At 46.4% G+C, this 21,573-nt stretch overlaps 1 protein-coding gene across 2 annotated transcripts in view; it reads left to right on the forward strand.

Moving 5' to 3' along the window:
• The window catches only part of fam49bb (family with sequence similarity 49 member Bb), a 42,024-nt gene that overhangs the window by 1,179 nt on the left and 19,272 nt on the right, over nucleotides 1-21,573 (forward strand). For both annotated transcript variants that reach the window (XM_080020662.1, XM_080020663.1), the window contains exon 2: nucleotides 8,026-8,118. The gene's annotated coding sequence lies outside the window, so the exon portion shown is untranslated. The remainder of the gene's footprint in view (nucleotides 1-8,025; nucleotides 8,119-21,573) is intronic.

The following is a 21,573-nucleotide window of genomic DNA, read 5'->3' on the forward strand; positions in this document are numbered from 1 at the left end:
TTCACCCGGCGCTCTGCATGCGTTGGACCAGGGAAGTGGACGTCCAGGAAGTCGTGGTTGTTCTGCAGCAACGAGCTTGGTTGCAGCGCTGCCCTGCGATTCTAAACTCTGCAGCCTGAGGCACGCTGGTTTTAATCTGCCTTTTCTTCGAGCTAAGGGACAGTCTGGAAGGCTGTTTGGGGTTTAGTCTGGAAGGCTGTTTGGGGTTTAGTCTGGAAGGCTGTTTGGGGTTTAGTCTGGAAGGCTGTTTGGGGGTTAGTCTGGGAGGCTGTTTGGGGTTTAGTCTGGAAGGCTGTTTGGGGGTTAGTCTGGGAGGCTGTTTGGGGGTTAGTCTGGGAGGCTGTTTGGGGGTTAGTCTGGGAGGCTGTTTGGGGGTTAGTCTGGGAGGCTGTTTGGGGGTTAGTCTGGGAGGCTGTTTGGGGGTTAGTCTGGGAGGCTGTCTAGAGTCAGAAGTTGCTCTAGGAGCCATTAGGAGACATTCTAGGAGCCAGTCTATACTCTGTAGTGTTATTTCCCGTGTGGCCGAGCAGTGAGGGTTCCTCTGTTCTGGTTCTTGTATCTCTGGGGCGGCTGCTTGTTGTTGCTGCTCCAGGGGACAAAAGCTGGAAATGAAGCTTCTGTTGTCGTGTCCATCGGCCTGGAACCGTTTTCCAAGTCAGTCAGACTCTAATATCCCTGAACGACACTCCGAGAACGGGAAGCGGCGTGTTTCCTTTCCTGTCAAATTCGTCCTTATTAACTATTTATGATGTCTCCATGCTTAACGTTGTGTAAGCTACTCAATCTAAAAGCAGGAAGTGAGGTGCGAGGTCTTTCCTTCCATAAATGAAGACAAACCTCACACAGAACAAATCCATCCACATTCAAGGTGGAACATTGTTGTTGTTGGTTACCATGACCACAGAAAACAAAAGGTCACATGACTCAAATAATGACAAAATATTCCCATAAATCCCGCCTCCCAATGTGTGAGATTTGATGCCCTCTCCGTACCCACTGCACAGGGATCGTCTGCTTGTCTGTTGTCCTAGCGTTGACCCTCTCAGCTGGGGGGGTATCAGTGTGGGCCCCTGGGACCCCCCTCAGTGGTTCCAGGGGGTCCCCCACCCAAAATGACTAATCGTTAAAAAATAATCATTGTTTTATTTACAAGACGTCTGCACCGTTGGACAATGTCCATTAATGACTGTTCGGATCCTGGTTTCACTGTTATCTTGCCAGTTAGGGGCCAGGAGATGGTTTAGGGGCCAGGAGACGGAGACGGTCTGACCATCTGGGGTCTGTGGCCTGAAGAGGATCAAACTGAAGATCCTTGATATGAGAACGGTTGATAATCGCTGGTCTAGAGAGACAGGCTAGGAGCTAGGGGACAGGCTAGGAGCTAGGGGACAGGCTAGGAGCTAGGGGCTAGGGGACAGGAGGCTGTCTCCAGTTTAGGAGCTAGGGGACAGTTTAGTCACGGAACATTTTCAAGCATCCTTTTTTTTGGGACACTGCAGAGGCTGACCCCGCCTTGGTTCAGTATTTAGGATTCAGCAGCTTCCAGGTCAGTGTGTATGTGGTGCACAGTAGAACACGAGCTCTCCTCGCATGTCGTCGTCATGGTGTTGATGGTGCTCGTCTCTGTGGCAGCGAGCCAGCTGATCTCTGAACGGTGGCGTTCACCACGAGGCTGAATTGATGGAGAAAGTCAGGTTTTTGATCTCATTTAACCTTAATTTGATCTTCAGTTTTCCTGTTATTTATGTGGTTTTTTTTTTTTTATGAAACCGTATGACTTTGTTATGGCAATATGGAGGAATTTATTATAACTGCTCGGGTATTTAAACCGTCATTAATCAGTGTGGTTTGTAGATGAATAGTTTTGTTTGGTTTTTATTATTTAAGATTACATAGATACATTATTGATCCTCTGAGGTAAATTTCAGTGTCACACAGCTCACATAAAAAAATAGGCGATAAAGTAATAATAATTAAAAAAAAATGGCAATGCGCAATAAACCTAAAGAATAAGCTGAAAATTGCAATATGATATTAAATTAAGCGGACGTAGACTAGACTAAGACTATAAACTTAAAAGTTAGCAATAAATGGGTTAATGTATACTTACACTTTTTAAATTTCTTGTTAATTTTGTATTGCCATTTTTTCCAGCAAAGTTTGGTACATTACCATTTTCTATTACTTAATTATTAGTGTTGCCTACTTTTCAGGAAGTAGTTATCTTCTAGTTCTAGGTCTTCTTCTAGTTTTGTTTTCCAAAAGCAGTTTCCTTGCAGAGAACCGCAGGAAGTGTGAGGTCAGACAAACCGTGATTTCTTGGACAAAGAAAATACCTTGAGCCTTGAAAAGTAACAACCCTTTGAGTTTTTCCAACTCGGTAAAGCAAATGTCTTCAGGGTGAACCTGGGCCTGGAACCCTCAACCTCGGTCTCCGGAAACTTCTCTTATTCTCCTTCTGCGCGTTCAGATTCATGTCTGCACTCGTCGCTGAGTCACAGGCTCCGAGTCTGGTTTTCCAGGAGGCTTGAGTTGCTACAGGTGAGAGGGATCCTGGTTTCCCGCCTCCGTCTTTGGCTGAGCTCGACCGGGATCCCGGCGCCTGGTGTTGACGTTGGAGGTCCATGTCACGCTCCTGTGACTTCAGAGCGAGACGCCGTGGAAACGCTCTGCTCCAAGTCGACCAGTTTGTTCTAACTCCTGCAGCAGAGCCCCGCGGGGGGCACCGCCGCACGCTGGGGGTTCTAGCTGCACCCTACCGCGCCTTTGGGGTTAGGCTTGGGGTGGGGGAGGACTTCCCTGGGCGTTCCCGGTCGGGTCTCCGGCGGCTGTGCGGGCCGCGGTGCCGGAGCCCCCCCCCCCCCCGCTGACGTCACCGGAGGAATCCGAAATATGAGTGGGCTCCCTCTGGGCTGGCCGCCAGGCAGCGCGGGTGTGAGGTTCATTCCGAGCTCCTGTGACTTCAAAAGGAGGAGAGCTGTGGCAAGCCGTCGCTCCACATCTCCCTTTGTTGTAGCTCCTGCTGCGACAGGTCCGTCGGGTGGTGCTTGTCCAGCACGGTGGAGGTTCTTCACGAGGTCTGGATTGGAGCTCATGTTGGGGCTGGTCCCTCTGACGTCCCTCTGGTCTTCTTCATGAAGTGTTTTCTGGATCTCCAGCTGAAGGCTTGGGGGTTGTGCGTTTTGCAGTGTGGCTGCCTCCTGAAAGTCGACGAGTCGAATAATCAGTCGGAAACCAGTCAGTCGACTGAGATTCTTCAAGTCGATCAGTTTTTTTTTTTTTTTTTTTTTTTTTTTAAATCAGTCAGCGTGCATTAAAGTAACAGGATAAAACGGAGAGCTCTTACAAACTGAACAGGGATAACATTTGAGTGAGGAATTATAAATGAGTGGAGTCATAAATACATCTTCATGGCTGAACGGAACACTGCTCTCAGTGCATCCCGATCTCCGTGCCCCGTTCCTCCAAATAAAACAACTAAAAACACCGTGGGCACGACTCGTAGACTCCTCAGAATTACATCTGCGCACAGCGCACGGGGGGGGGGGGGGGGGTCATGGAGGAAGTGTCCCCGTCACGCACGGCTTGGTTCCATATGCGGACGTAAAATAAAATAGCCTGCCTCCGAAAAATAAAAACGCACTGTTTGGGGCGCCGATCGGGCACCCCGTGATCAGCGGTTATTGATCGGTTCCCGTCCCACTGTGACAAAGTCCCCGTTCTGCTGCGACGGAGCGCTGTCCTGCCTGCGCCGGCCGCTTGTCAGATGAAAGAGTTAAAGTTTCCCAGGTCGGTCCACGTCGTCTTCCACCGTCAGTGACTGAGCTTCATCGCCGGAAGTTGATTCCACCATCGCTTTTGCTTGGCTGCTGCCCACGGTCAGTACTGGACAGTATGTTGAGTTGGTCACTTCTAAAAGAAATGAGAGCGGAGTGCAGACTGATATATTGAAATCGACACATCTTAAAGAATATATCACTTTACACACAATTATTAAGAGTAAATCGAATAACTTGATATACACAGCGCTTCCAAAACGCAAGACAAGAAACTACAACAGGCATTAAACATCCCAAAATAAACAAATAAATTGGATTGAATTGAATATTGTCATTTCCCATGACTAATTTGTGCGCGCACACTCATGCACTGATACACACACGTGCATGGTCCATGTTTTCATGTTTTTGTGCCCGGTAGCGTCGCCCTCATTCTGACCCCACAGGGCAGTTCATGCATTATGGTACTTTCAGTAGTACAGGAAGCGGAGAGGAAGGAGTTTAGTTAAAACACAAACATGTTTGTTTGTTTTTTCATACTGAGAGCACTTCCTTTTTGAATTCTATTTATTTCTCAGTTCAGGGATGAGATGTCTGTCTGGATGGATTCCCTCATCAATCCCCCCTCAGTGATCGCCATTATATCAACGTAGAAATATTAATCAGTATCTACAAGACGGGCGAACTTGATCGTTTTATTTCTTTGACATCCGGACAAATCCTGGTCGTAGAATAAACCCTGCTGGAAGAAATGAAACATCCGCCAGACGGACAAGAAGGCAACGCTGATGCTAAGAACCCATTGCTTCATCCTTTCTCACTTCCTTTCTTCATTTGCTGTAAGAGTTTGTATTTCATCGGATGAGGTCCATGAGGTTGACGTCATGGGCACGTGAGCGTCACAACTGGACCATGGAACGATGGCAGAAGGCGGAGGTGATGAGGGTCCGATCCCATGGAGCATCTGTGGGATGTGCTGGAGGATCCATCCCCACCTCCAACTTCCAGGACTTGAAGGATCTGCTGCTAACGTCTTGGTGCCAGAGACCACAGGACACCTTCAGAGTCTGGTGGAGTCCATGAGGGGGAGCTGCACAGTACTAGTGTTATTAGTGGCTTTAATGTTATGGTTGATGGCTTTAAGGTCCATGAGGTTGATCAGAGCTCCATCAGTGTGTTGCTTTGAAGACCACTGTGGCCTCTGGTTTCGGCCCTTCAGAGGAGGTTCCATGGTTCTTGAGCTGTATTGTATTGCCCCTCATGGTGATTGAAACCAGAGATCTCCCGTCAAGTCGGCGCGGGGGTTAACTTCTTATCATGGAACAGAGTCATGATTGGACTCGTTTTCCAGTAAATTGGTGAAACGCTGAGGGCCGTGTTTTGTCCGGCAGTTGTGACTTGTGACATTTGCGGGGCCCGACGTGAACTTGCTTTTGGATGTTTATTTTTCTCCTGGTTCTTTTAGAGGACGTCGGCGTCCATCACCTATGAAGCAAGTCTTCTCTCTCCAGGGATTTAAGGGTTTGTGCTGACTTTGTTTAGCTCTGTTTAATCGACGCTCGGCAGGAGTAGCAATTCTGAACAATGATGTTAATAGGATTATGCCCCCACCCCCTCATGCCATTCAGACTGCCTCCACCAGAAACAAATCTAATTTACGTATTGGGTCTTTTTAATGTTACTAAATTCACATAATGCAATGGAAAATCTGTTGAGTCAGAAGGGGAACCTCGCATTTTCAATGTGCTGCGGTTGTCAATCTGATCAATATATTGATCATTATTTGAATGACAAATAATTGGTTAATTCATCATAGAGACAGCTCTTCTGAAAAGTACTAGCTCAACTTTATATATATATATATATATATATATATATATATATATATATATATATATATATATATATATATATATATATATATATATTTTTTTTTAAAGTTCAGTGTCTGATTCCATCACGTCCCTCCAGAGCTCCGAGCAGCCACTGGGCTTTACAGTTTCAGGGCTTGAAACTCCGAACACATCACCACCACTCGTCCTCCTTCTTTTTGTTTTGGGGGCTATTTGTATTCAGGCTGTTGAGCGGAGCAGCACCTCTGTGCCCAATGCTCTCAGAACCCACTGGGACGGACCCCAAAAGGCTCCCAAAAAGCCCCCTGCTCTGCTCTGGAACCTAGAAGACGCTGCTGGTGCTGCTGGACTGGGGTTTACCACGTTTGTCTGGTCCTAACGCCGTCACCGCTGACCTCCTCCTCCACCACTGTTAGGATTTTATTTTTTAAGTCTTTGTTTTGTTGCTTCCAATCAGAACAGCTGAGGTTCTGTTTTTCTAAATGTGGGCTGGACTGAGAAGGCTCGATAGAACCGCTCCAGGAGGAAGCGGCCGTCTGTAGAAATCCAGAAATGCACGTTGAATCACAGGAAGTGTTGCACAATGGGAAGTGCCGTGTGTGTGTGTGTGTGTGTGTGTGTGTGTGTGTGTGTGTGTGTGTGTGTGTGTGTGTGTGTGTGTGTGTGTGTGTGTGTGTGTGTGTGTGTGTGTGTGTGTGTGTGTGTGTGTGTGTGTGTGTGTGTGTGTGTGTTAAATAAAAATAATCCAGCCCATAACGTTGGTTTTCAACACCAAACCAAATTATCCGCTCACCGGTATTTTGTCGATGACGCAAAACTGATTCGGCACGTTTTCAGCTGCGAAATTGATCGAATTAATGAATAAATCAAAACGTAGGTGGATAGGAGTGTTCATTGATTATTGTTATCCTAATCCCTAACACTAGACCATTCACATTGATGTTTGTAATTTTTGTGAATGGACGTACCTTGCTGCTCTGAGTTTACATCAATGTTTCAGTTTAGAAAGGGAAACCATGTTTATTTTTCATTATTTTAAAATTAATCAGTGGATTTAAAACTGAGAGCCCAGGGCCACGCCCTTTGGATTGAGGTTGCTTTTCTTGAGAGATTGTGTGTGTGTGTGTGTGTGTGTGTGTGTGTGTGTGTGTGTGTGTGTGTGTGTGTGTGTGTGTGTGTGTGTGTGTGTGTGTGTGTGTGTGTGTGTGTGTGTGTGTGTGTGTGTGTGTGTGTGTGTGTGTGTGTCAGTCACACCATACAACCAGTCCCTCAACCGACGTCTCAATGCAGATGGAACCAGAGTTTTAATGGAAACCAATCGATAAACTCAACAATTCCCCAAATTCGGTGTGTTTCAGAAAGCTTGAGCGCCAAACGAATACCAAGTTATGGAACGGAGACCAGTTGAGGGACTGAAAGAAACTGTATCGGTTGACGGTGTGAACGGCAGCAGCTTTATCATCTTCATCAGGATTAAAACCTGGATCCTGAGCGCAGGCTAATGCCAGGTGCCTGAGAGATGGCCCTGGAGGCCTCACGGAGGTCCTGGAGGCCTCACGGAGGTCCTGGAGGAGGTCCTGGAGGCCTCACGGAGGTCCTGGAGGCCTCACGGAGGTCCTGGGGGGCAGACACGCCCCTCACAGCACCTGAGAATTGGAAGCATTTTGGAAGATAAAGGCTATTTATTGTCCATGGAGATGCCTTTTTGCTGTTATTTTTATTTTCTAGGTAACTTTTAGGTTTATTATATATTATGCATATTGTAAAATTATTGTTTATTTTTTGGGTTTTCTGGTTCATTGTACATTTAATTGATTTACTTATGCACTTATTTCTTATATTTATTATGCACATTTTTTCTTCACTTTAGGTGATTTTATTACCCTATATTGTCTTTTGTTTATTATTAGGGTTATTATATATTGCCCCATTTCTCATTTAAGGTTCATTGTACATTGCAAAGTTTTTCTATCTTCTAACGTTAATACATTTTTGGTTTATTGTATATAACCACATTTTTCTTGTTTATTGCTTATTTTTTAGGTTTATTCTATATTTGTCTTTTGTATTCTTCTTAGCTTATTGAGGGGTATTTTTATTGTTTGTTTTAGGTCTCTTATATATGTTCAAAAGCTTTCCTATCTTCCAGTAGATTGTTAGGTTTATTGCGTATTGCCACGTTTTAAAATGTTTTGTTCTTATTACTTTCTTCTTTATTATTATTGCTCCCTTGTTTTTAATGTGAACTGCTGTGGCACTGCAATTTCCCTCCGGTTTCGAATAAAGCCTCCATCAATCGTATCTTTTTCGTTTAACTCAAATAGACAAACTATCACTTCTGCTGTTTTTTGGGTGTCCAGCCGTTGTGACTGTTTTCTTGCTCTGTGCTCCAGAGGCCGAGCTCCACTGAAGGACTGAGACCCGAGGCCCCCAGCCAGGCCTGGCCTCCGAGCCGCTGACCCCCCAGCCACGCTGCTGCTCCTCAGGTAAGTCCCTCTACTGGGCCACCACCCTCCTTTTGAGACCCCTTTTTGATCCGAATCATTTTATTCCATCAGGTGCATTTACATATACAATGAATTTGGTGTTTCTTCAGATGTTTGGAAAAAGTAAAGTTAAAATACAAATGAATGCACAAATAACCGAACTGGGGGGGGGGAGGGAGGAGGAGTCTAGAAGGTGAAGTGGAGACATGCGCAGCAGCCAGAAGCACACAACATACCTATTTTACTGTTTTTCTCTAGGTTTTTAATATATTATTAAAATTCTGCTTTATTCATTGTTTTTTGTTGTTGTTTTTTTTCCGTCCATGACATTAGGCTCCGCCTCGAGACTCCTCCTTGTTACCGTACGCTGAAATCTGATGTGATTTAATCGCTTGTGTACGGTGCTCTGTGGCCAAAGGACTGTCGCTTCAAGCTGAAACCAGAATCGATCGCTGTCGCTTGTGGGCGTTCCTCTTCACCTCACTTCGTGTGCACATGGCTGCATTTGTTTATTTAGATGTTTGCAAATATTATTTGTTTTTAAGTGACAGACACACACACAACTCCCGTTCCTCGCTTCGTCTCTCTGGCAGTCTTCATCGAATGATAGAAAATACAGTAACAAAATATTGCAACCTTCTGTCTCTTTGAGGCTATATGTGAGTGTGTATATGTACATACAGTAGTCTAAAAAATATTATCTATGTACATTTTGTACTTGTCCAGATTAACTTCTCCAAAAATATTTCCATCCGTTCAGACTGTGATTTGTGCTACATGACATACTGCACACGGAAAATGTTTTTGATCAAACTATATAGAAGTACAGGCACAGTCTCCACAGCGATGGAACCAACCCTTGGTTGGAGGTTTCTTTTTAGCGGACAGACCAGTGGAATGCATCATCACTGTTTCACATCGCGGCTAATTAGTCGATGGAAGAAAGTTGATTGGAATTCAACTTTATGCTAGTCTCCCAGATTGTCACGTGGCCCCCCTCCTTCCTCCGGAGAAATGAATGAATGACACTTCTGGTGCAAGAGAACGGTTCGACTCTTCCTCGAGACTTCTTAGACTCTTCCTCGAGACTTCTTAGACTCTTCCTCGAGACTTCTTAGACTCTTCCTCGAGACTTCTTAGACTTCGTAGAGTCTTCCTCGATACTTCTAAGACTCTTCCTTAGAGACTTCTTAGAGTCTTCCCAGAGACAAGTTCCGGAAATGTCTTTCGCTCCAGCTATCCTTTTTCCATTCGGCTCCCCTGTTATTCTGCTTAGTCAGGCCAAAAACGCTAATGGCATAAATACACCAAGACTTCCTGGAGGCTCAGAAGGGACTCTCAAGGGACTCCCAAGAGACTCCCGAGGGATGTCCGAGAGACAAGTTCCTTTCTCCCTTTCCCTCCAGCTATCCATTTTCCTTTTGGCTGCCCTGTTATTTGGCTGTGTGCACTTCTGTAAACACCCGCTGTGCGGTTGCATAACGTTCACGTACTGGAGCAACGGCATGAGCGTTGAGGTCTTTGAACACAATGTCCGTGATGAAGACATGTTTAAACGGAGCCGTTCAGCACTACACTGTCACCTGCTCATGGCCGGGACACAGCACAAGACTTCCCAGAGGCGGACATCTCAGGACACTCTGAGATGCCTTTTCCATCCCAGTATTGCACACACGGTAGGATTTGTCACGGCACTGACCACAGCCACAGGGGATCGCACATCTCAGGATTCTTGCGTGACGCCGTCGAAGCCAAGATTTAAGGCTTCAGATGATATCAAAACAAGCTGACGTTTTGTCTAGACCGATCACAAGAGTGTGCTGTGGAGATTTCTGAAGCAGGGGGTGAAAGTTAAAAAGACGTGAGAACCGCAGGCGAACATGTCCCAGAACACGGTCCGGAGAATCCTCCGTTAGAACTCAATGAGAACTCTGCGGTGAAAGAAGCACCAAGGTGACAGCGAGGGCCGGTGGCTTTGCTTTCCATTCAAATAAAATGGCGAAATCAAACTCAGACAGTGTCTCACACAGCGTCATCTACGGACAGACGGCGTTTTTCTTCATTACCGGCACCGGGGCTTTTATTGACCTCGGCTGCAGAGGCTACCAGGCTTTTATTGGACGCAGGCTTTTATATATCGAAAATCAAACAAACTCTCTTTGAATTTTGAATCAAACTTCCTTCTGGGTCCAGTGCTCCTCAAAATATATGGATCTAAAATAAACTTTCTTTTTTTTTTTTTTTTCTTCTTGGAGACACAGGACGCACCCTGGACCAAAGATCGCTCTCTCTCCCATTATGCAATCCACTGTCCTGGTCCAAGGCAGAATGTCCCTTAGTCGGGTTTAAAATGTTTGTTTCAAACAAGCAGGAGCTAACGAAAAGAAATGCTTCTGAAATAAAAACACAGGAGAACCGGAACACCAGGTGTGCGGCGCTGGAGGAGGAAAACACACACACACTGACTCAGATTCAGCCTCGTTCATCGGTTTACGGTTGAGGAGGGACAGTGTATATGAAACATGCTTCCAATGTTGCGGCTCCGGAAAAAAAACAAGCTTGTTCATCCGGGGGAAAAAGAGAAGATTGAGTGACCCGGAGGGGGAGGTTGAAGTCTGTCCCCTGCCATGACGCACCGGCGTTTGGACCATGGCGACGAGGGGGAGCTCTCAGAGCGAGGGAGAGACGAAAGGCAAAGTTGGGCTTGGGGGCTTGCACAGAGAACACAGCAAGAACCCAGATCACCGTGTCACTTCCTTCTCATCTTGTGCTGAAGATGTCTTTTTGGTCAAAAACCTCTTCTTTTTGAGTCTCTCTCTCTCTCTCTCTCTCTCTCTCTCTCTGTCTCTCTGTCTCTGTCTCTGTGTGTGTGTGTGTGTGTGTGTGTGTGTGTGTGTGATTGCCTTCACAGTCATTTAAATGGATTCAGTATTGGTTGGGATGTGGTGGCTGTCGGCTGAAGCTATTCTCCGAATACTGGATTAATGCCAGAAAATACCAGCGTTTCATTAAGTTCTTGCAAATGTGTCTGGGATTCTGAAATCCTAAAGTGCTGTGGTGTGAACGAGGCCTAACCCTGGTAGAGTCAAAGGTCACCATGTGCTACCAGTGAGCGAGAACGCCAGCTCTCTAACCGTTTTACAAATTACAACACCATTACGTGAATGTTTTCTTATCTTCCCAAACGTCCTGATGCTCCTTTCTGATAAGTCTTCTGAAGAGAAGCTTGTTTGGGTGGCTGCTTGTAGCTACAACACCTCCACCCTTTGGTGAGCTTGGCTCTGTCATTGTGGTTTCTGAGGCCAATGGGGGGGGGGGGGGGGTGTGTGTGTGTGTGTGTGTGTGTGTGTGTGTGTGTGTGTGTGTGTGTGTGTGTGTGTGTGTGTGTGTGTGTGTGTGGCAGTGCATTGTGGGCCATAAAAAGCAGTTGAGTAACGTGGGCGCTGCAACTTCCCGTTCTCCAGGATCAGTTTGGTTTATGTAACTGGAGGATGCAGGGTCGGTGCTCCCAATCGGGGCTGAAAGACGAGACGTTTTAACACAAGTGATTGAGATTAATGATTAATTTGGGTTTTATTTCTTAATTTTATGACTGTCATAGTACGAGGTTATGATCTTCTGTAGAAGAGAGTTCTTTTGCATAAAAATAAATCAGGGAGACAGTTAATTCTCCCCAACCAAAATGAAGGAAACTCACATAGTGGACATTCTGCTTATTGTGAAATTGCTAAAATTGGTTTAAAATTCCTCCTAAATTTGGATGAAAACATACGATTGTGTAAACTAACAAGTTTACAGAAAGTTGTGATAATATAATTGCTATGGCTCTACACCAAATACTGGCCAAAAATTGGGTATTTTTGTAAGTTCACTTAAACATGTAAAATGGCAGTCAAATGTTTGCTTTTTGTTTGTTTTCTACTACAATGAGCAATTATAAATATAATAGATACATTACCAGTATGCGTATTTGTAAGTAGACACATACAATGTGTCTTCAATTTTCCACTACATTAAAACCACTAATAACACTAGTACTGTGCAGCTCCCCCTCATGGACTCCACCAGACTCTGAAGGTGTCCTGTGGTCTCTGGCACCAAGACGTTGGCAGCAGATCCTTCAAGTCCTGGAAGTTGGAGGTGGGGCCCCCATGGATCGGGCTTGTTGTTCCAGCACATCCACCAGATGCTCCATCGGATCGGACCCTCATCAGACCTCCACCTTCTTCCATCGCTCCATGGTCCAGTTGTGACGCCCACGTGTCCATTGTAGGTGCTTTCAGGGGTGGACAGGGGTCAGCATGGACACTGTGAGCTCCCATACGCAGCAAGCTGCCCTGCACTGTGTGTTCTACACCTTTCTATCACAGCAACATTCACTTTTCAACACTTTGTTCTACAGTAGTTCTTCTGGGATCCAACCAGACGGACTAGACCTGGCTCCACACCTGCATCAATGAGCCTTGGGCCCCGTGACCCTGTCGCCAGTTCACGGTCGTCCTTCCTTGGACACTTTTGGTAGTAACCACTGCACAGCGGGAACAGCCACAAGGGGGGGGGGGGGGGGGGTGTGTGTGTGTGTGTGTGTCCGTCTTTCAGTCTCTCCACCTTCTAACTACATTACTTCAGTGTTTTTCCAACATAACCTCCGCCCATCCCTGTTTGTGTTCTCCTCAACCGGTCTCCTTGGATATGGTTGCCATGGCAGCAGAGAGAGAGAGACTCAGCCTTGGGGGAGGTGTGGGGCTCTTAAAACTGGACCAGTACTGCCACCTACTGGTGGGAAACTAGTAGAGGCAACTGTCTGCAGGCCCCTTAAAAAGATTTCAACTTTACAAATATTAGGCCTTTTAAAGGTCATTTAATTGTCTTATTGGTGAGAATGGTTTTGAATTTGAGGTTTTCATTTCATTTGGTCAGGTTTCGTTTTTTCAGGCCTTAAATGTCATTAAATGCTCTTATAGATTGAAATGATAAATTTTGGAGCTTTATGCGCCATATGACTTAATTAATTTCAGCTTTTATTTATCCATTTATTTTATTTTCTGTCGATAGAAGTCAAGTTCTTCATCATTTCTGATGTTCTACTACTGAACCTGATGCTAACCTTCATTTTTACCTCAAGTTCTGTGAGGAAATATATATATATATATATATATATATATATATATATATATATATATATATATATATATATATATATATATTTTAGATTCATAACAGCGCTTGAACCAAATATATAGTACTTACCTGAAATACTTCATTGAATACGAGACAGTTTGTCCTAAAATCAGTCTTAGATTAATTTTGAGCTCCTAAAATGATTAAATGCAGCTCTCTGAAAGCTACAGAAACCCTGTTACGACTTCACTCTGTTTTATTTCTCTTTTCTGGTTTTGTTATTTATGTTTATCTTCTGTAACACTCACCTTTTATCAATTCTAAATTCCTTGACTCGCTATGTTCCCCAACTGCCTATTATCTTTCTTTTTTTGTTCTCCTGCCTGGTCATTTCTGAAGTCGCCTTTTTCGAAACCAGACAGACATAAATGAGGACAGGTTTCCTGTACGTCGGGGGCTTTTATCACAATAGTATTTTTAACAAAAATAAGAAAAGTGCTTATGCAGAAAGCTCCGGGTGGAGCCTCTGTCTGAGTGGGGGATGGATCTACAGAGCGTTTGGTTGATGGGTTGTCATGGTGATGGGTTGCCGAGTTGTTGAAGGTCCTTGAGTTGTGTTAAAGGGTGGTTGTGCTGGGTTGCGGTGTGTTGTGGTATTGTCAAGTTGTTGTGGTGTAGTTAGTTTGTTGGGTTTTTGTGGGATGGTTTTATTTCAGAGTAGTATTTTGGAGTGGTTGTGGTGTTTCTTTGCGGTGTAGTGTTGGGAGGTGGTTGTATTATGGTGTAGTGGGGAGGGTGTTGCCGCGTAGTGTGGTTGTGTAACAGTGTGTGGGGTGGTTGTGTTGCGGTGTAGTGTTGTAGGTGGTTGTGTTGCGGGGTGGTGGGTTGTTGTGGGGTGGTTGTGTTGCGGTGTTGTGTTGTGGTGTCAGGTAAAAGATCCCGTCTCCTCTTGGTCATGCATTATTTAAATCACCGGAGAGTTGTTGAGCTGTAGGGCATTTCCTGACCACACTCTCTGGGGGGTCCAGGTCCAAATGGTGGATCCCCAGAGTTTTTGTTTATTTATTGTTTGTCTTTTCCAACACCCCCTTCACCCTAAATATTTGTAACTAACTTTGGGCAACACCCTTTTAAGCTCTGGATGTTTAAGAGCTATTTCACCCCACCCCAAATGCTCCAAAAACAGGGCGTGACTTCTTGATTTCCACTCACTCAGCAGGGCCTGTCAATCACGGTTGCCCAGTTGCCTCGGCTAGCCAGATTTTGTCAACTAGTCTGGTGGACTGGTTGCCGTGTTTCCACCAGTTTCCTTGTAAAAAAGAAAATTCCAACAACTGTTGCCTTTGGCAGCAAGATTTGAGCCCTTGTCAACAGTCTGGTGTGGTCTAGTTGCCCTGTTGTCAACCACTTTTCATGTCAAAAAAACCCCACTGTAGCACTGTATCCCTGCATTTGGGAAAATGGGTCAAATTGTTCCACAATGATCTTATGAAACTAAAATCCATATTTCAATCTTCATTCCTCAATAATTCAACGATTTAAATTTGGCAACCATTTTGTCATTCTTGGCAACCACTTCTAAAAGTTAGTGTCAGGACAGTTGGAGTTTTTCTTTCTTAAATGGGTGGAAACTGAGATTCACTGACGGTACTGATCTGTGTACGTCTGTGCTGATTTCAACTGTGTTCAGTTGAGTAGCAGCTCTTGAAGCTTCTTATTGGGTAGATTGTTGTTTTTTGTGTGAAATGGTGACATTTCATACTCTATTAATTAATCAATTAACAGGTTTTTTTTTGTTTTGTTTTTTTGCTGATGCTGCCGGTAAGGATTTGGGAGTGTCAGCCAGATGCAGCACCCTATGCTTCTGCCAGATGGCGCCACTGTCCCTCTGATTAAAACGCGCCTGTCTGTCCTTCACCCAAACTCAGCATTCCTCCACTCACGGTGCCCCACCCTAAACCCAGCACCGCTCAGGTTGGGAGATGGGGGGGACAAAAAAACAACACAACATTTGGGCATTTACACTGAAAAGAAAATGATTAAAGTATAACCTGACTTGTGTTGCCATGGAAACACCATGACAAACCCCCCCCCCCCCCCCCCCCGCCCAAAAAAAAAAAACCCAACCCCTGCACCTTGGGGTGCATTAGGCGGCTGGAACCTGGGGGTGACTGACAGGGGTGAGTCACTGCCAGCGTCAGAAGGTTGTTCCTTTAATGATGATTTTGGGGGGGGTTGTTCTTTTTGGGGGGGTTCACTTCCTCCGGGGGGGGGGGGGGGTTGGACAGTGACTCAACATCCATCCCCCAAATACAGTTCTTAAGACTCTATTTGGGTGTGTGTGTGTGTGTGTGTGTGTGTGTGTGTGTGGATTTAATTTTTTCATATTTTTAAGTGGTGCTGGTCCCGTTTGCCGCAGTTGCTCGTCGAGCTCTGTACCCCTGTAAACCGGAGGGTTCCCAACCTGAGGTTCTAGACCCACATTGGGGGTCGCCAGAGATTGCGGGGGGGGGCATTGGGAGGGGGAGGTTGGGAACCTCATGTTTTGGAACCACCAAAGGGTGGGTGGGTGTGTGTGTGTGTCACTCGTTTGAGTGTGTGGGGGGGGGGGGTGGTATTATCTGCTACTGACTGTACTACTGCTGGGGGGGGGGGGGCAATCACTCCCCCCCACCCCCAAAACAAACAAGTGTACAGACAACCCCACCCTCCCCCCATGTGCTCACCCATCATCCGGAGCCATTTGCAGTCAGCTGGGTGCCATGGGGGGGGCATTCCAGCCCCACTTTTGGGGAGTGCTCCCCCATTTCCCCCCCCTGTCGGGTTGGGCCGGCGTTGGCCACCGCGGCGCGGTCCGAGTGTCCTAATGTGATGTGGCGTGTCGCCGGCGGAATCTGGGTCAAGTTTAAAAGCCGCCGCGCACGGCTCTACCGCAGTCTGACACACACACACACACACACACACACACACACACACACACACACACACACACACACACACACACACTCACTCTGTATCCTTACAGTGCAGACGTTCTGATGTTTTTTTTTTTTTTTTTTTTTATTCCCTCGTATCATGTTGAACGCTGTGGATTCATCCTTGGGCTTCCAGACGCCCGTGCACGCCCGCACACACTCTGTGTCCTCCCTCCCTCCCCCCCCCCCTCCCCCCCCCTCCGCCCCAGGCTCGCGCTCAGCCTCCACGGCGCAGGCCACGTGATGCTGCGTCTGCATGGAGGGAGGGAGGGAGGGGGGGAGGGACGGGACGGGGGAGCGGTAGTGCAGGGGCTCACATGGAGCGCCATGCTGCCGCAGCGCCACCGGAGGAATGCCAGCCCCGCCCTGCCACCCCCCCCCCCCCCCTCCTCCTGCAAGGGGCGTGCAGAGGAGGAGGAGGGGGAGGGGGGGAGGAGGAGGGAGGCTTGGGGGCCAGGCCATGCGGGGGTCACTGGGCTGCATGGGGCGTGGCTCGGGAGAAGGGTGAGGTGCGGTCACTTCCACTGCGGATGACTGACTGTATGTACTCTGTGGACACTGATAAAAACCTTAATTTAACGTGGTTATTGTTTTAATGTGTCGTCACTATCTTGTCGTACATTATATATATATATATATATATATATATATATATATATATATATATATATATATATATATATATATATATATATATATATATATATATATATATATATATATATGAATGTAAAAGAAGCCTGGGCTCTGAAGCTCTTGTAGTGCAGGTTTTCCTTCCTGCACCAAACCATTCATTCCATCATGAAAGCAGACTGTACTTACAGAGCTTTTTTTTTTTTTTTGGTTTGCAATCACTCAAATGGCTTCACTGTAGGTGCCTCACATTCACCGTTCATACATCGATGGCGGCGGCACCATGCAAGGCGCACACCTGCTGAAGGAGGGCAGGTGGGGCTCAGTGTCTTGCTCAAGGACACTTTGACATGCTACCAGGAGCAGCCGGGGATCGAACCAGGAACCCTCTGATTAATGGGTGACTCGCGCTACCATACCCTGTTAAATGTTTAAAACGAGGGACACGATGTTCCAGCACCACATGGTGAAACATCCCCTGCACTGCGTCTGCATTTTGCCTGTTTTGTTTTGGTTTGTTGCCATGGGAACAGCAGCGTCTCCTAATCTACTGTTTTTGACGCATTACCTCATCTGTATTAATATAAACATGCGCTTTCAGCTCCTTATTCCTACTCCTCCTCCTACCACCACTTCCACTACTACCACCACTACTACTACTACTACTACTGCTCTGCTCGCCTCTGATTGGCTGCTGCCTTTGTTTTCAATGGCACTTTTTTTTGGGCTCCATAGAAACAGCGCCCGGTTGGCTGGGAGCGCTTGGCCAATCGGAGTGCAGCGCGGGATGCCGCTCGCTGTGTTCTGCCCTCGGCCCTAGAAGCAGCTTACACACGCACACACACACACACACACACACACACACACACACACACGCTCTGCTCTGAGCACGCGATGTACAGTGGGGAGCGTCAAAAACAACAACATGACTGAGGTCACACTTCCATGACACACCAGCACAATGAGAAGTGGAAGAGGGAGGGAGGAGAAGTGGAAGAGGAGGCAGAAGAGTGGCGAAGAGGAGGACAGGGGGGTGGGGTGGTAGGGGGTGAGACGAGGAATAGGAGGGAGAGGAGGAAGACAAGTGGAAGGGGAGAGAAGGAGGTGGAGGTGTTGAGTAGGAGGAGGAAGGAGCGTGTTGCCTCCTCTCCACTCTCCCTGATGTCTTGAGCACTTCCGTCTCATCCCTCCGTCACTCCCACCTGTCTGCCACAGCGGGCAGTGCAGGGTCAGCTGTCTCTCTCTCTCGCTCTCGCTCTCTCTGCTTCATCAGCATGAATGTCATAAAAACAATATCGCCGAAGCGGAAAATGGTTTGAATTGGATTTAAAATGAGACGATGTTCTCTCTTCATTCAAAACGCTGCAAAAAAACCCCAACGTTGCCAAAGCTTCCTAAGCAGCTTCCAGAACTCATCTCTCTTCTGCAATTTTGCAAATTCTCTCTCACGAAGTGCTTCATCAGCATAAATGTCATTAAAACCAAATTAAGCGTCTAAAACGTTGAATTTTATTTGGACATAAAAACGGATGAAATTGGATAAAATTCTCTAAACTCAAAATGTTCCGTTTGCGTCCCAAACAAAACAACTGAGAGGTGATGGGTGATCCTGACTCATTTACACGAGAATGCCACAATGAAATACCAACTTTTATTTATTTTTTTATAAATAATCCCTAAAATCACTTCCTGTCTGCTTCACTTCTTGTTTCTATTGGACCAGTGGGGTTAGGGAGGTAGAGGGTGCTCCAGGGGTGTGTGTGTGTGTGTGTGTGTGTGTGTGTGTGTGTGTGTGTGTGTGTGTGTGTGTGTGTGTGTGTGTGTGTGTGTGTGTGTGTGTGTGTGTGTGTGTGTGTGTGTGTGTGTGTGTGTGTGTGTGTCAATGAATGAAAATCCTGAAATGTGGCCGTAGCTTTAGTTTGAGCTACGCCCAATTTGGACTCTGGGTGTTGGTGAACGGAATCTGTTAAGCTGGGGCCACATTCCTTGATTTTTTTTGTATTTTTTCTATTCAATCTTCAACGACAATGAGAAGATTGAGCAGTGCACATGTAATGACTGACATTTGTAGATATTTTTGATTGAATGGTGACCTGGCTGATGGGGATCGTATAGAGAGCGATTCGAGCACATATGGATGACAGCTACGGCTCTACAGCGGGACCACCACCACCACACCACGCCCGTTTTCCAATCGCCCATCGTCGGAAGAGTCTTGTAGTGTGGGCCGGCCTTAAGACTTGGACTGTAGTCATTTAAGGGTTAATCTGGTTTTCCCACTGCGAGGCTTTTACTGTAATTTACCTCTCTCTCTCTCTCTCTCTGTCTCTCTCTCTCTCTCTGTCTCTCTCTCTCTTCCTCGGTGCTGAGTCGGTGCTTGTGTCTGTCCGTCCTGGTTCTCTCTTCCACGGCAGGCAGCACAGGGTCAGCTCTCTCTCTCGTTCTATCTGTCCATTGCTCTCCTCTACCTCTTTCTATCCCTCCACCTCTGTCTTGTTCCCCTTTTCTCTCCAACCCCCCTCCTTTCCCTTCCACCCTCTCTTTCTCTCCAGCCTCCCTCTTTATCCCTCCATCTATCCCTGTCCCTCCCTCCCTCTGGTTTGGTCCTCCTCCTTGAGACACTTTCTTTCTGTGTGTGTGTGTGTGTGTGTGTGTGTGTGTGTGTGTGTGTGTGTGTGTGTGTGTGTGTGTGTGTGTGTGTGTGTGTGTGTGTGTGTTAAATCAATATTGTTTACGTTCGCTCAGCTTTGCGCTAATCAGCCGTCATCCCGATGCTTCTGTAGTCGATATTAATGATCAGAGATTGGATCTGGAATTTCTCACATTGAGGACGTGAATGCTCATAATCCGCCCTCGACCCTGTATGGGCTCACGCTGCGGGTCCGGGGGGCCCCTATCAAATAATCGATGTATGAAAAACATCTATTTTAGTAATTTTGTGACTGTGTATATAAACCTAAAATATGTACAGATGATGTCCATAAAGATGAGATCTATTCTTTAGAAAGAGTTTTTAACCTGCATGTTTAAACACGGTCTATGTTTGCACAAATGTTCATGAAAATGCCGTTAAATTGACTGAAATGTTGGGAGTAAATAGTCTCACATACAGGTGTTTGTCACATACATATTTATTATTATTATTTGCAAACAAACTGTGAGAACTGCTATGAAGCACTTTTTTCAAAAGATGCTTCCCTGTGTGGAACAGCAGTCCATCAGTCATAGGGCATCTTAATTATGTATGATGAATGGATACACACACACACACACACAGACACAGTGTTGTCTCATGTACTTGTTGTCGTGCCAGTATTGACACATTTTCTCGCCTGTGAGGGTTTTTTTTTGTGCCGCCACAGCTGGTGTCTGGCTGCACCACCGCTCGACCACATATACAATCTATATCTGTGCTCTTGCAAAACAAAGTACAACGTTGTGCCTTGAGGAGTGAATTTGGACCAGTGAGGTCCAAATTTGTACCCAATGCCTGTACCCCAGGCTACGATGAGTGTGCCTTAATGGGTGCTGCCGGTATGACCAGCCATTGAACCCGGAAGGTACAACAATGTGGAACTATAGTATATTTTCCCCAGAGAAAGTTCATCTTACAATTAAACAGCCACTTTTAGTGTGTGTGTGTGTGTGTGTGTGTGTGTGTGTGTGTGTGTGTGTGTGTGTGTGTGTGTGTGTGTGTGTGTGTGTGTGTGTGTGTGTGTGTGTGTGTGTGTGTGTGTGTGTGTGCGCCCCTCCAGGTGTGTGATGTGTAAAAGCAGTGTCTTTCATTCCCACAGTGGTTTTGAGTTGAGGCTTCCTCCGATTGTGAAACTGACTTCACCTCACAGCGTCAGTTTGATAAGAGACTGGAGTGAACAAAATGACGATTCCAAATACAACAATGAATCCAAGTGTTCCAAACGGTTGCCAGATCCCCCCCCCCCCCCCCCACGAAATTGAACGTGAAATTTACAGCCTCAATTACCGATGCATTAGGAAATCACTGCACATCTTGCAGTCAGCCACTATTCCAACTTCCCTCTTCAAAACCAACGCCCCCGTCAGTGAGGAGAGATGATGGAGTTGATGGGGAACGTCATGCGCTCCATGCATGCCTTGCACTCTGTCCGTTGGACGCGCTGTACGGGGGGGAGACGCGCCACATGGCCAGTAGAGGTGCAGTATGTGGAGTAGTTGCTCCACATGGTCACTGGACGTGCTGTATGGCCAGTAGACGCCCCTGTATAGCCAGTGAAAATGCTGTATGGCTGCATTTACATTTTTACATTTAGTCATTTTAGCAGACGCTTTTATCCAAAGCCACTTACAATTGTTCAAACACCGACGGACGCAGCCATCAGGAGCAATTAGGGGTTAAGTGTCTTGCTCAAGGACACTACAGCATGCTAGCAGGAGGAGCCTGGGATCCAACCAGCAACCTTTAGATGACTAGACCACCAGCCCTACCGCCTGAGCTACCATCCCTGCATGACCAGTAAACAGCCAGTTGAAGTGTTGCATGGCCAGTAGACGGGCTGCATGGCCAGTAGTGGGGCTGCGTGACCGGTAGTGGAGCTGCGTGGCCAAGTGCTACATGTACTTCTACTTCTACTTTACTTCTGTTATTAAATTAGCTTCTTATATTTCTCCAATGTGTGCTGAGATAAAATCCTGTGCAGTTCTGTTTTCCCCCAGTAAACAATGGGGCACATTTCATAGCGTAGGAAAA

Source organism: Zeus faber (genome assembly GCF_960531495.2).
Source record: "Zeus faber genome assembly, chromosome: 19".
Taxonomy (NCBI): Eukaryota; Metazoa; Chordata; class Actinopteri; order Zeiformes; family Zeidae; genus Zeus; species Zeus faber.